Source organism: Sturnus vulgaris, chromosome 4 (genome assembly GCF_052056855.1).
Source record: "Sturnus vulgaris isolate bStuVul1 chromosome 4, bStuVul1.hap1, whole genome shotgun sequence".
Taxonomy (NCBI): Eukaryota; Metazoa; Chordata; class Aves; order Passeriformes; family Sturnidae; genus Sturnus; species Sturnus vulgaris.
This window is the reverse complement of record NC_142246.1, coordinates 41,374,081-41,392,467: the sequence shown is the minus strand read 5'-3', so window position 1 is coordinate 41,392,467 and position 18,387 is coordinate 41,374,081. Positions and strand designations below refer to the sequence as shown.

At 37.3% G+C, this 18,387-nt stretch overlaps 1 long non-coding RNA gene across 1 annotated transcript; it reads left to right on the top strand.

Annotated features, from left to right (window-relative positions):
• The first annotated feature begins 486 nt into the window (after nucleotides 1-486).
• On the top strand, nucleotides 487-13,650 carry LOC148223966 (uncharacterized). The gene is made up of 3 exons (XR_015803189.1): nucleotides 487-894; nucleotides 9,192-9,317; nucleotides 13,425-13,650. It is a non-coding gene; the product is annotated as an uncharacterized LOC148223966 (long non-coding RNA).
• The last annotated feature ends 4,737 nt before the right edge of the window (nucleotides 13,651-18,387 follow it).

Genomic DNA, 18,387 nt, shown 5'->3' with positions numbered 1-18,387 from the left:
ACAGTCAGTCAGCAGGTGTGCAGAGCCAGGAATCATCAGCATCCCTTGTGCCAGAGACCTTCAGGCCTCAGCTGGTGTTGCCAGCAGCAGCCTGGTGTCCTGTAGCTCTGGAGATATAAAACTTACTGACTTTGTCTAAAAGGAAGACAAAATAAAATTTAAAAAAAAAGAGACCGGGATGACCTTGCAAATATACTGAGATCAAGCTCATTCATGTACATTTACCTTCATATTACTGAGTCTTAGTTCTGTTTCAGGGAGAACACAGTATATGAAGATCCTGCCTTGTACATTTTTGTTTCTGTGTTGTGCTTTTCATTTTCTAGCTGGAAATTATAGTTCTGGAGTAATGAGTCAGGCACAATGGTGGGCTTAACTGCTTCTCTTGTATCTGAAGACACGTAAATTACATTCTCCATTCAGCTGTGCTTAGACTTGAATGGGGAGAAAAAAAACCCTTATGCACAGCTTAGGAGGCTGGGCACATGTCAGTGGAGGAGAAACTACAGGTTACCCCTTCTGTAGTGCACTTCCTAGAGAAATGAAAATCACAATATTCTGAGCTTACTGATAATTCTCATTTTGCAGCCTCAGCTATCCTAAATACAGTAAACTCAGAATTTTCTGCTCATGACCACTGGGAACTTACATACTATATTTATTTGATGTGGTTTTTGGGGTTTTTACTGAGGAAGATAATGGAATTTTACTGAGTGGAGTTTTTTTGCATATTATTTTTCCAGGATTTATTCTTGATGACTGTGGAACTAAGAAACTTTTTTAATCTTGGGAAACAACTTTTACATAGTTTTGGATTTGAAATAATTTTCTGTCCCTTCTATTCTTTGTTGAGATTAAAGGAAGCCAATTATTATTGGAATCTTGGGTTCAGAAGTAAGTGAATATTTTATTTTTGTTGTATAACTATATCTTTGTGTATTGTGTGAGTTTCTACTAGGAGATGGCCAACATTACAGGATTACTTGATGTTTTTTGAACTTCATAAAAATTTAAGATCCTTAAGATAGTTTTTTTAAAAAAATACAATTTTTAATTAAAAAAATTAGGAGCAAGTATCATTTTAAGAAAGAAGCTAAAACTTTGCTTGAATGACTTACATTTTTATTTAGTGTAGTATTAGACAGCAGTTTAAAATGGAAGGATGAGTGATAAAAGTTCTTAATATAATTCCATCTGCTATTCTAAAGCCTATGTTTGGTTTTACCCTCTCATCTGGTACAAGGATAATTAATATGTGTTTCTAATCACTCATTCCTTCTGTTCCAAAGAATAAAAGAGGTAGCACTTAAATAGGTGTTGCACTGCATGAAAGAAGTATTTTTGGTGATTAGAAACGGTAGAGAAAAAAGAATCTGATGACAAAAAATGAACATTAGCAGATTGACATTTTCAAGTGTCTGAATGACACAAAGAACAAGAGCACCATTATACAAACTTGTTTTCTATAACAGGAAATGGATTGAAGAAAATTGCTTAGAATGAATTACTATCAAGTCGAGTTACAGGGGAAAATTAAAAGGGGCTTTATAGAGCAGTCACTGAATGAGGTAGTACATGAAGACTCTTGAGCAACCATTTATCTTAGGGTTAGTTGTTATAATGAGAGTAGGGTCATTTACTAATGAATATTATGTATATATTTAGGTAAGGGTGGTAAACAAAATTAAACAAACTTTTTCCTTGAATTATCTCCTGAAGGCAATTTGCTATATCCTGCAGAAAAACTGTTGGCAGAAAGATCAGCTCTGTACATCAGAAGCAGCTCTGTTCCTTCGGGATTCTTTCCCCAGCTGTAGTGTTAACTCCTCGGACCTGCTCTGTGCCTACAACTTTTGCCACAGTAGCTACATGACTGACCAAAATGAGAAATTTGCTCAGCTAAAAACTGACAAAAGATGAATGTACTTCCAATAAAGTCTCTGTTATGGTGTGATTTCCTATACTTGGAAAGCTACAAAGAGAATTATTCCTTATTTCTAGTAGGAGAGTCAGTAACCAGAGTGTGGCTGGAACAAGATCAAGCTGAGGTTGCTGCACTGATGTAATGGTACATCATGAACATTTGACCTCATTCATAGTGAAATTTAACTATTCCTCTATGTCTACTTTAAGTGCAGGAAAAAAATAAAATTCATTTTTATCCTTAGTATTCCAAAAATTATGTAATTAATATATTCTTAGGTGATAGGCAGAACTGCAAGTTTTTTGAATCCAAACCCACAGGAAGTTAGAAAAAGAGGGAAAACCAGCAGCTCTTTCAGTTATATGAATAACAGACCTGGTTGCTGGCAGATTCTCTTCTATTTAATCAAATGCCTTCATTTTGTATCAGGAGACACAAAAGTAGAAAGTAGAGTCCCAGTGCTGCAGAAGGGTCCCCCCTTTATCGAAGATTATTAAAATGCAGAAATATACAAATTATAGGACACTGCATGTTATACCAAAGAACATTATGACCTGAAGTCTAGGAGCTGAGATATTCACTAGATGGATGTTTTGTAGCAGAAAATAAGGAGTTCCTTATTTGAGCATTCAGTGCCACGTGAAGAAATAATTACAGAAACTGTCACTTGTTTTACCAGGACAAATGTTTGTTGTTTTAAAATGTGTGTTCTGTAAAAGACATCCCGCAATTAAATGCTCCCCCACTCATGTTCAGGGATCAAAACCATGAAAAGGCTCTCCCCATGCAAACAACAACAATAGCTACCACATTGTGTGCATTTATTTTCAGATGAAAAACGCTCTTGTCTCTTTAGTTAATAATCACTGCCAATTTGGCCTGATGGATTTACTGCACATCATTTACTGCTGCTATCCAAATAATCTCTATTCATGTCCGTGAAAGACAGTGTCAACAACTGTAATAATAGCGCACTTGTTTTTTCACCACTCCAAAAAGAAAGAAGAGACATCCTGAGTTCAGAGGGATTCTGAAAGAAATAGTGTTAATGAATAGCCTTCCCAGCTGTATGCACGATGGCAAGTGAAAAACCTCCCCAAGTATTGCATAACTGAGCATCGACATCACTGTCTTCCTGAGCAGGCACCTTGCTTGGTCTTGCTAGCATCAATGCAATTGCACAAGATATAGGTTAGCACAGAATTGGCCTCAATATCGCTACTGAAACCAAAAGGTTTTATCCCTACAGACCAACTGATGCTGAAGAAACAAGATAATTTCCCTCTACTTCAGCTCTAGTTCATCTAACCCAATGGGAGTTAGCAGTTACACAAACTTTGAGAAACAAGAGCAAAGAGAAAATTAACTGCTGTAACCCTTCACTGATGTTTTTATTCTCCAAACTAAAATAGTAGCTCTCTCCCTGGGGAAAAAAAATTTAAAAATTTAAATTCTGCATCCTTCACAAGGACGTTCCACATATTCAGACAAGACTGAATTTCCTCTCATGCTTTCCTCAGCCCTGGACCTCTTGCAACAGAATCTTATTTGGCAACATCCTCTGGTAGGCAACCCACACCATCTGGAGAAGAGACTTTCTGCAGGATGAATGAAGCAGCTGTAAGAGCGTTTTTAGGGAGGGAAATGAATAATGTGGCAATAGAGGATTTGCAGGCATTTGAGATGTTTTCCCAGTACCAAGGCGCTGATTTCACTCCCTATTGAATTGAGGCAACTCTGCTCATTACCCAGATGGGTTTTTATACCATAGGGTGTTGGGATCACTGGACTTTTCAATTACTGCTTTATGCTACTCTATTTCCATGGCTTTCTAAGATCTGCAAAGTATTATTGTTTAAAGCCTTCTTCACAATGGACACCCCAATCAGGATACAAGCTCTGCTTAGTTGTATCATGGCTTACATCCTTTATCTTGAACAACAAATATTGAAGGAAGCAGAGATGAGCTTTTTCCAAAAGGATTATAGGCACAGGATTATTTTTTCAATTAACAGAAGATTCAACTATTAAAAAAAAAATCCCCTTACTATTTCTTAGCTTTTATTATGAAGAAGCAAAAAGTACAATTTTGGTGCTCAGTAAAACAAGTTATGAATTTCAAGCTTTTGATCAAACTCCTAATATTTCACCTAGGTAAAAATCCCTGCTCCAACTGCTCTAGAAGTGAAATTAAAACATATAGATTGAGAGAAATCTTGATTTGCAGATCTTATGGCTGCAAATAGGAAATAATTTTCATTTGGTTAATATTAGGCTATTCCTGAGTCCTGAAGATAACAAACTTCTGTTCATTGCTTTGTTACTTTCATTCAGGAACAGTTTATCCTTAGGAAAAGCCTTTATTTTTCAGTTATTTTCTATTTTACTTTCCAGCATGCATTTTTCTTTTTATTCCTTTCGTTTCTGATGGGAAACAAACCCAAATAATCAACATGGCTACATACCTCCTTTCTATTGCAACCATATTGTTTTAAAATAAACCCTACATACATATATTTACAAACACCAATACTTCCATGTCATTTCACTCTAATCCACTCTGATCCCAAAAGATATATTAACAAGAACCTGGGTTACCCTTCCCTTCAGGGATAGCTCATAACATCTCTTGGTAGCACTGTGTGATGGCCTCTGTACAAAAACATAAAAAATGTCATGCTGAAAGTAAAACAACATAACAAAATCCATATGTAGAGTTAGTACTAACTGTTTTTTCCTTCTGTTTTGTGTAAAAAGTATATTTCTTTTCTCAGATGTCCATTTTAAATACGTCTCATCTGCTGCATTTTTTTTTTCATTTAAAGTGTTCACTTGAAAAAAAATGCCAGTCTTTGAAAGAGGAATTTATTCTTAGCAATATAGGACCATGAGAGATCTTTTTCTTAGTCATTATGAGCAAGAACACATTAATAAAAAACAATGTAGAACACTTATCTATGCCATATTTTTTCATTATTCTTCTTAGAACCTGTTTTGTATGAGTGATTCCTTCAGAGATAATTTACACAGAACATCTCAGCATCATAGTTTTTCCAGAAATGGCAACTGAATGTACTCTTGTAATGCACAAATTTTTTACCAGAGAAATTATGATTTGGGGATTTAATGGCAAAATTTCATGAAAGCTGTGGAAAAGGTATAAATAAAAACCTAAAGATTTAGTGCAAGTTATTGTAGCTAAAGTACATTTTCAGACACACAAGTTTGATCTTTTTTCAATGCACAAAGAATGATCCGAAATTCTTTTCGGGCAGTTTTGACTTGCCTGACACCAAAAAATAATATTAAAACTTGATTTTCACACTTACTTTTAAAATCTTTTACTTAAAAAAGAAAAAAAAAAAAGGAAAAAGAAAAAAAAAGAAAGAAAGAAAAAGGAAGGAAAAAAAGAAAAGATTACTTATAGCATCCTCAAAATAGTGAGAAATTATTTCTGTGCACAGAGTGAAATTCTTGATGATATTCAGGGTTTGGGGTTTGGCATTTGTTTGGGTTTTTTCTTCTTTTTCTGGTTAAATATAACCTCTGTTCAATATAACCCTTCACTGTGAAGAGATTGAACTAGAATAATTAAAGTCAAATTATAAAACCATGATATTTTGGGGGAAAAATAAATATTGTTAAATTCCTTTACTACTCATGATTGAACAGCAGAGACATTAAATCACTTGCAAATTTCACGGAATCTTCCAGTTTAATCACATGCTGGATTTGAATGCAAATCTTTGATGGCCTCCACCTTCATCATAATGTGCTTTGTTAACAATTGAACTGTGCCCATATACTAAGAGAAAACTTGAATGCTGCACACTTGCAACAACTCAAGCTGATTTTTTACTCTCCCATTTTTTATGTTTCATTCCACAGGTATCATTGTAAAGTAACAGAGTCATTCATTCTTCATGTCCTATAAATCATAGTCCTTCTTCATTACACTGGCCATAACATGCTGGTCCTGTTGAGTTATGCTGTTAACATGATGATGACAGCACAAACTTGCTTGAAATCGAGACATTTGTCTTTTATGGGGTTGAACTGTTTCTTTTGAAAGGAACCTATGGATTTGTCTGAGATGTTTCCTTTTAAAATAAGTTTTAATTGCAGAAAAAAAGCTCAAAAATATTAGGGAAAGAGACCTCTGTTACTCCACTCTCTGGTAGTATTAAAAAAATACATACTATATTATAATGATATAGGATACACTGATCCCTCCTACTAAAAATTCGCACACATTTATATATATATATATATATATATACACATATGGTATTTTGTCTTTCTTTCATATGGCCATAAACACAAAATCCATTTAGTAATATGCTGGTATATAACTGGTATCAAGCTGGCAGATTTCTGCCTATGATTGTGTCTGCTTCTAGCTATGGCTTTCTGAATATAATTCAGGATGCGATTGTTTTCTCATTTTATATTTTTTTTGCCCTAGAGCAGTCCTAAATGCATTCAAAGTTTGAGCACACAGTTCTCCGTAATTTAATTAATGTTTCTTCCATAGCAGCTCACATTCGTAATTTAATATGACATGTGATTCCGTCCAAATAAAGTAGCTTTTTCATTTTCATGCATTCACCCAAGCCAATCAAAGACAGCTGACAAACAAGTACTGACTGAGAACTAAGAGTATGTTATAAATTTATGTAGAAGTAAAAGATAAATTTTTTTATTAAATTGATGACTGTAGGACATACACATGTATGTAATCTGCCCTGCTTTTTTTTTTTTTAATGAAAGGGTACCAATCCATAGGTAAATTCTTGATTTAAAGTGTAAGAAATTCACAAAATCAGATAATATCAAGCTTTGATATACTGATAGGATACCAAACCACTGTTTTTATTTCTTCACATCAATAAAACTGCATATCTAATCCACTAACAGAAAAGGAAAGGAAAGAAGAAAAGTAAAAAATTAGATACTAAGTGAAAACTATTCCTGTGTTTCTGTTTCAGCCAAGGCTATTCAGTCTTGTCAGAAGGACTATTTGCAGATCAGTAAATCCAAATTTACTTCATGCCATTGCCTTTCTTTACTGCAAAGTGTTTTGCACAATATCTGGACAAAATACAGGATGTTGTCAAAACAGATGACATGGAGAAGAGCAGAATATATTGGGTTTGGTTCTCCAAAGAGGATATCAAATGCAACACTGAACAGAAAATCTTGGACTTAAGTTTTTGGGAGCAGAGCTCATTGCTGAATGGGAAAATACTGAACACCCCCTTTTTCACATTTTTCACAAGAAAAGCTAGCATCTATATGCAGGAACAGGATCATTTGAGTCTTATGTTTCCTAATTGGTCATTCCTCAAACTCACACCATATCTTGCCCAAGAGTTTCCATATATATTTGTTTAATTAGAAGGCAGACTCATTTCTCAGTGTAAGAGTGGTAAGAGATGAAGTGTTGAAGTACTGCATTTCCTTTGACATAGAATTGTGGAATGTGAGTACTTTAGAAGGTCTGTTATGCATCTCACCCTGGCACAGGTAACAGCAGTTAAGTTAGAGATTCTCCTGAGACCATTTTCTCATCAAACTGAAACTTACACAATGTTTGCTGTTATTAATAGTATTGGATTCATATAAGTCTCCAAAAGCCCTGGTGTTCATAATAGTGTGGAGAGCCACAGATGATTATCATCTACTTTTTACCCTCAGTCACTGTGCAAAGCTGGTCACATAGTACTGAGGGTACATTCAAATGTCTTAAATATAGAAATCTTGAGTGTATGAAAAAGGAAGCTTTTCAAGCCACATTGCTTAACTTGTAACAACAGTTTGCCCCCCAAAGACCTACCTAAATGTATATGAGCTATCACATTTTGAGATATCATAAGAGATGATAATTTTAGTTAATGATAACACTGCTATAAAATTCTTCTCCTACATAGATTCCAAATAGTTGTGGGTTTTGTTTTTGTTTTGGGTTTGTTTTTTTTATTCTATTTATTCCATAGTAGACATTCAACTTTAGGGGCAGCACTTTTAGTTTGACACTTCTGGTATTTACTACACCTGATTATGCTTACTCCTATTGCTACCATGGTGACTATTCTCCATGTCCCCTGATGCATATTTTTCCTAGGTCAGCTTTTGCCTGGGACAAGATTCTCCTAATAATGTAGCCCTAGAGTGCCAGTTATGATTATATCGCCCTAATAGTTTGTTGCCACACATGAGAATTAAACAGAAAGGGTGGGAATAGTCTTCTGTGGAACTTGGTGTCCAGTGTTGTATTTCATGTCCTGTCTGTAGTTTAAATTGCACATTTACTTTTGGCTGAGACAGTATATCCAAAGCCCTGACTATTTTAATTTTTACCATATCAATACTATATTATAGTAATGTTACTTTATTGATTGCAACATGAAAAGCACATAAATAGCTCCTGACTGAACTGGGTAAAATGAATTCCAAAGAATTATCTCATTTTAGAGAAACTTTAGGCAACTTGAGGATCATTATAGAATCAAATATATGCAGTTATATATATATATATATATATATATATATATATATATAATCCTGGATATGCAGTTCTTTGTCACAGTGACAAAGGCAGCCAGCTAAACAGCACAGATCAGTGTTTCCTGCAAAATACATTTTTTCTACTCAAAAACCAAACCCAGTAATGAGTTTGGGTGTTTGTGCTGTCATGGACACATGTATGGAGACAGACATGAGGAGTGCAGGATACTTCTTTATATCAGCATCCACTTTGAACTTGACCGTATGGATCTTTTGTGGTCCAGGGGACTTTTATCAATACAGACAAGGGCAGAGTTAGCTATCTACTATAGTCAAATACTCTGCTTCAAGTAATATTAATCTTAATTTTTCCCTTGCCAGCACTAGCATTTTCAGGAAGTCCCAGACTGGGTATTCAAAGAGGCAACTGATTCCCTCATCATGTATTAATCATATCCTGTGTGCAAGGGCATCCTTGTAAAACACTTTACCCTCTGCTTTTATTGTGTACAAAATTAATCATGCCTTAGAAAATGTTATATATAGTTCATGCAGACTTGTGTGACAGGTGATTAAAGCCTTCTTCAGTATTCTCAAAAAAAGTCAGGACCATGGTTTGAATTCTATCCCACTTTATTGTTTTCACTTAGTATGACTGGGATTGCCATTATTGTGATGCCTTTGTTTCTGTTAGTATGAATATGATGGTGCAGTAAGCAGATGCTGTTTATTACATACTAAATTATATGATATTTCACAGAATCACCAAATCTCACAGAATCACAGAATATGCTGAGTTGGAAGGCACCCACAAGGATCATTGAGTCCAACTCCTGGCCTCAAGAATCACACCATGAGCCTGAGAGCATTGTCCAAATGCTTCCTTGTGAGTACTTTCCTGGGGAGCTGTTCCAGTGCCTGATCACCCTCTGGGTGAGGAATCTTTTCCTACCTAAACCTTTCCTTTTCAAACCTAAACCTTCCCTGACTTAACTTCAAATCATTCCCTCGGGTTCTGTCATTGGTCACCACAGAGAAGAGATCAGTACCTTCCCCTCCTCTTCCCCTCACAAGGAGTTGTAACTGCAATGAGGTCTCCCCTCAGTCTCCTCCAGATTGAACAGACCAAGTGATCTCAGTCACTCCTCACACAGCTTCTCTTCAAGGCCCTTCACCATCTTCATTGCCCTCCTTTCTCTAATAATTTAATATCTTTCTTATGTTGTGACACCCAGAACTGCTCCCAGCACTCAAGGTGAGGCTGCCCCAGTTCAGAGCAGGACAATCCCTCCTTGCCGAGCTGGTGATGCTGTGCCTGATGCCCCCCAGGACACCACTGGCCCTCCTGGTTGCCAGGGCACAATGACTCATGTTTAACTTGCCATGGACCAGATCCCCTTCCATGGCACTGCTGTCCAGCCTCTCATTCCGTAGTCTGTCTGTAAATCCAGGGTTGCCCTGTTTCAGGTGCAGAATCAAGCACTTTTCCTTGTTGAACGTCTTACAGTAGCATCACTATAATATAGTATAATAAAGTAACATTACTATAATATAGTATTGATATGGTAAAAATTAAAATAGTCAGGGCTTTGGATATACTGTCTCAGCCAAAAGTAAATGTGCAATTTAAACTACAGACAGGACATGAAATACAACACTGGACACCAAGTTCCACAGAAGACTATTCCCACCCTTTCTGTTTAATTCTCATGTGTGGCAACAAATTATTAGGGCGATATAATCATAACTGGCACTCTAGGGCTACATTATTAGGAGAATCTTGTCCCAGGCAAAAGCTGACCTAGGAAAAATATGCATCAGGGGACATGGAGAATAGTCACCATGGTAGCAATAGGAGTAAGCATAATCAGGTGTAGTAAATACCAGAAGTGTCAAACTAAAAGTGCTGCTCCTAAAGTGATTTCCCAGCACTCTTATTTGTTCAGGTTTCTCTGCAAGGCCTCTCTTCCTTCAAGCAAGTCAACAGCTCCTCCCAGTTTTGTATCATTGACAAACTTAGTATCCTATCTGGTCCAGTGTCCAAGTAATTTCTGAAGACATTGAGTGCACTGGCCCTACAATGGGGTCCTGTGGAACCTCACAAGTGACAGGTCACCAGTCTGATGTCACCCCATTCACCATAACCCTTTCTGCCTGATCCATGAACCAGTTGCTCATCCATCATGTAACATGGTTATCCAGCTGAGTGCTGGACATGTTTTCCAGAAAGATACAGTGACAGACAGCATCAAAACCTTTACTGAAATCCAAAATAAAACAAAAATCCAGTACCTGGAAATTGAAGCTAGATCAAATCAAGCTAGAAATGAAGTGGGGAATTCTGACTTTGAAGCTAATTGACTTTGGAATCACTTGTGAAATAGTGCAGCAGGTTCTACAGAATTTTTAATACTCTAAGTCAAGACTGGGTTGTCATTGCTATTAAGTTTTAATTAAACAGGATTTGCTTAAAGAAAAATCCAACGCCTGTTGTTAGGTACAATATCTAGCAATTCTTTCTGGCTCCAGAACTTCTGAAATGCATGCTGTAAAAGAAGGTTTATTTTCAAATTTATTCACACAGCAGTATTTGTTTTCTCTTTCTTGCTGTTACTCTTCTGTACTTTCAGAAAATTCATAGGAGACAGTCTAATACCATTTTAGTCACAAAGCAATTTCCCTTCTGGTGGAACGAAATTTCTTTCTTCTCTGAAACAATAGAAACATAAAGGAAAGGAAACACTTCTCTCATATTTATGTCTCTCTTTTTTTATTGTATTGTATTGTTAACCAGTTCACAAAGCTTCAAGCCACTCCATACAACTTTCATGGAGTATTATGGGTATGGAAATTAAAAGAATGAAGATACAGTGATATGCCTCAAGGTAGAGAAATTCTGCTCTCACTTTACACCAAGACAAACCCAGAGCTATTTCAGAATACATAGATTTTTCCACTTATTTTTGTCCTAAGCGTGAAGGCAGGGTATAGACCACCATAAATGAAGAAAAAAAAAAGGTTTTAAACATAGTCTTCAGGAATTTTTTCATGTGTTCTTATTCCACAGCATCTTCCCCCTCCTAAACTTCCCAAAGTAAACATCTATAGATTTACAGGATCCTGAAACTTTATTGTGCCATGCCAAAGCTTTTGTCTTAAATTACAGTGGCAGGTAACTCCAAATGTCAAAAGAAACCCACCTCTTTGCAGTGTCAGTTGCAGCTCTCATCATAATTTGTTTTGTTCTGCTGGCATTTATTTCTTTATCAAGAACTGCCAACAGTTCCAGAGGAAATGTTCTGCAGACTTTGAGAACCTATTCCAAACAGCACGTTGCTGTATTTGTACATCACACACAGCTGAAATTATGGTGGATTTCCAGATGGTCAATTTTTAATGACTTCTCTGCCCAGATTCATCTATTCCGAAAGTTCAAACCACCAAGTAAAGCTGGAAGGTGCAAGAAACACAACACACTATAGTTATGGGTCAATAGTCATCGACATCACGGGACCTGTGAAGATTTCACTGTCTTCTCTGATTGATTTATGTAACCTCTTTCCAGTATTTCATCAAGTCCTGTAGTACAGGAAATATGTATTAGTTGCTGCAAACCAATATAAATTCCTGCAAAATTTTATTTTTCATTCTCTCTTTTTTATTTATCCCATAGCTGTTGTCTTTTTACTGTAGGTAGAATTCAAATTATTGTTATTAGATTATATCTCTCAATAACCATATGCAAATGACAATACACAGTCTAGTATAGCATTTCAAATTCAAACATTCAATTCAATATTTCAATTTTTCAAGGCAGTTGATTCTGAACGTTCTGTTTCCTTAAACCTCATGACTGACTGACACAGAAGGGCTGCAGATCAGGTTGCAAGTTGCAGTTTCTTTTTCAGCATAGCTATTATAATCTAACTTTTTGCTGGACATTATATACTATATACAACTCCTTACAATAGTGATAGTCAAATAATTGGACTTGTAAGAGCAGTGGGGTTTTTTCCATTAGTATGTTTTTCGAAAAATTTAAATATTACCATAAACTTTCTCTTCCATATGGGGTTTGATTTTCCTGGATTTTATTTTAGAATTTTGAAGACTTTTTTGCACTTTTCCTGCATGATCAATTCACTGTCATCATGGAAAGAAGCAGTGGCTGTTCCATCCTCTGACACCATACCTCCATTTGTGACTCTTAGGATTTCTTCTGACATGTGAAGTGGGTTTGGCCATGTGTCTTGGTTTAGTTCGAATTTCCTGGCCAATGCACCAATAAATGCTATAGTTTAGGTTCACCAATTTCAATATTCTCATTTTCTGTTGTGACATAGAATTAGGAGCAAAAACAAGGCAGGCCTAAAACTTAAAAGGGTATAAAGAAAAACTTTATTAACAACACAGAGAAAATAATAAATCCAGAAAAAGATCTTCAGACCACTCCTTCCTCCCTCCTCCCACACCTTCTTAACAACAACATACAGAAACACTTCAGTCAGTGCCCAATTTAAATAATCATTCTCAGTTCATTTTAGGGAGAAGAGTCTCTACTTGTTCTGTTATGGGGATTTTCTCCCACAGGAAGAAAAAGAAACAGTTCTCTCTTGGCTTTATGTTCCACTAACATCCTCCCATCTTCACAGCTTTCCCAAAATTGTGTTTATGGCCCATGTTAAACTCATGGGATGTGTGACAATTGATAAAAGATTCGTGTTAATCACAAAAGCATTGGGGTTTGTATAAGCCAGAATACTAAGCTCTGAAGTGAAGCATGGACACTAGATAAAGGAAATTACATGATTAAATAATTCTGTTTAAAATCATCTTGTTATGTTATATTATGTTGTATTATGTTACATTACATTATGTTATATTATGTTATGTTTTTCAAATAAGTTGTATTGGCTACCAGCTTGTGAAATCGGACTTCCCAAAAAGCCCTTCCTACCTTTGTCTAATCAATACTGCCTATCCCCAAAACCAGACTCCCAGAACTTCCCTGGTGGTCATCTACAAGGACCGGATGGCTCTCTGTGACTGATTATCACCCAAAGGCTTTGTGAATTTGTGAACAACGAGAACCCACAGTATAAGAAGAGGCTGCAAACCAAGGTTCGGTGGAGCGTGGAGTGGGCAGTGACCCCTCACGTTCCCCAGCGCGCTGCTTGCTCTTTCTATATCAAATAAAGCAATCTAAAACTTTTGCTGAATATCGAGACTTTTGTCTCTCGTTTATAACAGGTGTTTACTTTTAAGAATGAACTGTTCAAAAGCAAAAGTTCTCTTCATCTTTCTTTTCTCTGTTCATACTTCATTCCCAGGAACAGAGATCCCCTTTTTCCCTCGGGGCAAAAGATTTTCCGAACACTCCAAAAACCCCCCGCCGTGTCGTTTTACACCATTTATAGGAATTTTTAGTGTAGTACAGTCCACTCCTATAGCTTACAAAAAGATTTTTTGGCCAAACTTCACGGCATCTCCTCATTCTCCTTCCATCTAAGAACTTAGCTCTTGCCTCACGGACTTTGGTGTATCCTCTCTGGCTTTTTTCCCTCTCACTCCAGGGAGGATTGAAGGTCTGCAAGTCTTATCTGAGCATTAGAAGGGTTAAAATTTCACACAGAAGTTGCAGAGGCTGGGCCAGGCCATGCTGGAGCTGTGTTAGGATCTCAGGCCGCCCAGGCTGCGCTGGGGGCCGGCCGGACAGAAACCGCGAAGTGCAGCCGGGGGAGAAGAGAACGGGGACAAGGCTGTGGCTTCACGGCTGCCCTGCGGCGCCGACCGCACCCAGCTCCAGCCGCAGGCCGGGGCTCCTCCTTCTGCCTTGCCCAGCAAGCGAGTGGAGGAGTGCAGAGGCTCCGCCAAAACGGGGCCCGGCTGCCTCTCCCCCAGGCCGCTCCGAGCCGGCAGCGGGGTGAGGCCCCGCCGAGCCGGGCCATGCCGGGGCAGGAGAGAGGGCTGGGATCTCAGCAATGGGCCTCTCCTCCCCCTGGACATCGGGGCCTCTGGTTGAAAATCAGGGCCCAGCGGCCTCCCGAGCCCACCCCTTGCCCTCCCCCCAGGTGCCTTCAATGCATAACCAAGACACCATGCAAACTTCTCAGACACATCTGTTTCACTGTTCCTATGTGATGAGAGAAATCCCCAGTAAAAGCCCTGAAAGAAGACTCAGTCCAACAACACAATATCAATAATCCACCTTTATTAAGGTCTACCAAATTTCTCTTTGGATTTCTATCTGTCAGAAAAATAGCATCACATCAGAAGCCTTGCATTGCAGTTGCCTAAAATTAAATTTGGATGGAGGGTAGGGGAAAGGGGAAAGCAGGAAAAAAAACCCCCAAAATAAATTAAGAACAGATTTTAATAAAAAGCTTGGCATATGATGAAGACACTATTCTGAGGATTAAAGAAGATAGGAGTGTTATATTGGAATAGAAAACTTTTCTTTTGCAGTTGGCATTGTAGTGAGCTATGAAGTCTAGGGTGTGGTTTGACTTGTACCCCAAGTTAAAGGATGAATGGACCCAAATGTAGCCCGTTCTGGTAATACTCTGATTTGACAATTATTTGGAACCTGCAAACATGGAAAGATGCAGGATGGCAGACACAGCCCTGGCTTTTTACAGCTTGGATATTAGGTGGGCAGCACATCTTCTTTCCTTCCCAGGATAGTCATGGAGGATGCATTATATGGTATAAGATACTCATCCACCCAGGTTGAGGGAACAAAAATTTCTGTAAAGGCTCTATCCTTTTTCTTTCGTAGCATCAAAAATGGAGAGCCAAAGGAAGATGTTGCCTTCTTCTTCCTTACAAGAAGAACACTTACATAACAAGTGTAGATACCTCAGTCAATGTCCTCTCCTCAGCAATAAATATTAGATATGAGCCAGAGAACACTGCATTTGAAAAAGGTGCTTGGCAAGACAAAATATCTAGAAATTCTTACTAACACAAACTCTACAAGAGAAAGGGTGACTGTCTGTTCTCAAGAGTCCTACACTGAGTCCTGCACCTGCACAGTAAAAATTTTTTGTCTCTGAATACGTCACTGTTTTGTCACCCACCTCTCACTCCAGCTACCGTGGTTCTGTGACATTCTTTTACCTGCATGCCTAAATCGATTTTCATGGCATGCTTTATACAGGTTTTAATCAACATGTTGTTATAGAGGACATGAGAATAGAAAAAAAAGCCACTTATCTATCATATGAAATGCTTCCTGCCTATGCTCCATTTTCCAGACATTTTTCATTTATCTCCAGGTAAAACATAGCAACCATTGCTTATTTAAAAAAAAAAAAAAAAGTCAGAAAATGCTCCTGTTGCTCATTCTGCTTTTGAGAGGGCAAGTGAAAAGGTCTTTGAAATATTTTCTCAATGACTGATTCAACAGACAACACCACTGAAATTAAAATGTGTATCAAAATGAAACTATAAGGCCTAAAAGAAAAAGATTTGTGCAAAAGTATCAGAGCTTCATTGTTTTTTGTTGGCTCATTTTATTTTACAGCATACTTTACTGAATATATGATACTTATAAATCTTGGAGCAGTGCCAATTTTTGCTTTGTTTATTTCTTTTATAAATCTTTGGTGATTTTATAACTTTTCTCTATCACATAGCAGAATTTTAATTTCTAATTGTGTTTCCATTGGTGCATAAGTAATATCCGTATCTTTTATACTTTAGAGTCTTCACTGAATAGAGAATATATTACAGAATGGATTTTATGAAAGTAAATGTAGTGTTTGAATGCCACTGGTAGCCGATAGTTGATATGCTTGTATCTCCTGCAACAGTTCATTAAGCAGAAGTATAGGAGGTGGCTTAAAACAGCAAATCCCTATGCCTGCTAAAACTCAGTTGAGACCTGAGAGATCTACACTTTCTGAGAGCTTTGCTTCTGTACCAAGTGTTGAAGTATTGGTGCATTTGCAAATCGTCTTCATTCTCTTCCTGATAAAGCACCAGACAGAATGAAAAATAAACTCAGGCTTCACAGCTGCATTTTAAAATGTGTAAATTATGGGTTATTTCCTTCTCTGTTAATGAATATCATTAATAAGACTTTCAGCATGCAACATAGTGTGACTCTTCTTCCTTTTACTCTGCAACATTTAAGTCTATTGATAGGGACCTTAGGTTTTCAAGAAGCCTTCACTGCAAGTCAGTAAATAATTAAATCTCTGCAAGCATATACAAAATACACTCTGTTGTATATACTTATAACTGTTCTGTTTATGTGATATATATAAACAGGCATGTTTTCTTACTCGGACTGAGTATGCTTCCTTCACAAAACTATAAGCAGGGTACAATCTGAAGGAAACAGAATGTTGATGCCCTGGCAGGTAAACATCAGCAAATACTGTGTCTTGCTTGTCTTGCCACTGTTGTCGAGGTTCAGTTTCTCCTTTATCCATCAGTAGCTTGCCAGTATTCTGGGTAGCAACTTTTCTGTTTGGAAAAAAATTCAGTGTGCTTTGGAGAGAAAAGAATTAATACCATTAGCCTTGTCTCCTCATTTATTTCAGATGATGTTGCAGAAATGATAATCAGTTTTCAGAAGAAACAGTTATTAAAGTAGCATTTAAAAAGTCCAATAAAATGTAACATAATCTAAGCCAATTTAGCAAGTGTTTTCCCTTGCAGTTGAAAAACAGAAAGTAACAGGGTTAATTAAGAAAAAAGATTTTATTCCTTGCATATGGAGGCTATAAAGGGAGAACTGTAGTTAGTTTGTTTTAAAAGTGGCTGTGTATGCAGCCATCTTAATTGCACAACAAATTGCGTGATGCCCTAGAAGTTAGTGAGTAATCTTCTCTCGAACAAGAAAAGAGTCCATTTCAGTGCTGCCTGCAGTGATCTTATCTGCTATCTAGCAGTGTTGAGTTGACTAATTGTGACAGTTTGGGGATGCTGAAGTCATGTGCAGCCTGTTTACCTTGCAGATGGGGGAGCAACCTCATTCTCCATGGCTCAGCACCTGGCAATTTCAGTTCTCAAAGAGCCACTTGCAGATTCTATGTCCCAGTTATTGGCTCCCAGGCTTTTGTCAATGAGAGATGACTATGTGCCAGCTCTGTGGTACACTTTCTTCTGCTGAATTTCCCAGCTTCCACAGGCTGCTTCTGCCTGGCTCACTGGTGACTGTTATGACTGAACCTCTTGATGAGGTCTTTCCCCAGGCATTCAGTTTACATATGAATTTTCAGAACACATTCCTGCATTTGACAAGACTTTGCACTCAGTTTTCCTCTTTATTTTGTCTCAGGAGTTCTTCAGAACATTTAATTCCTTCTCTAAATGGTTGGGGTTTTTTTCTAAATTCAATGCCTGTATAAAGCTTCCTTCCATTTCTATTGTATTGCAATGTTGTTCACTCTTTAAGCTACAATCAGTCTCCTATTGCTTGTCCTTATATATTTTTGTTGTGGGTTTTCTGGCCCATTTTACTTTCCTCTCTTTTCTTTTTCAAATCCAAACTGCATCATAAAAGAGCTAACAACTTAATTTCTCTGTGTTCAAACTTGGTAATATATAAAACTGAAATAATAAACAGACATTGACTTCTGTCAATGTGTATAATAAAATATCTTCCAGAGAGATTGAATATGGAACAAAACAAAACTGGTATTCACTGAAACACGAAGCCATTGTTACAGTCACCATTATAGCCCTGCATTAAGAAAAAAGACTGTAAATTGAAATTTTAAAGAGGTGGAATTAGAGAATGAAGAAAGGCAGTCTGTGTTTTATCAGGAAGCAAAGCTTTCAGTTACTGTATGACTGAGGCACCCTACAAATACTGTGCTTTTTTTCCTCTAGCCAACTGAAACCACTCACAACATGCTGAGGTTGGTGTTGTCCTGACCTGTACCTAGAAAGGTTGCTTGAGGAAAAAACAGGGTCATATGTGATTTGAAATGTGTTTCTCTCAA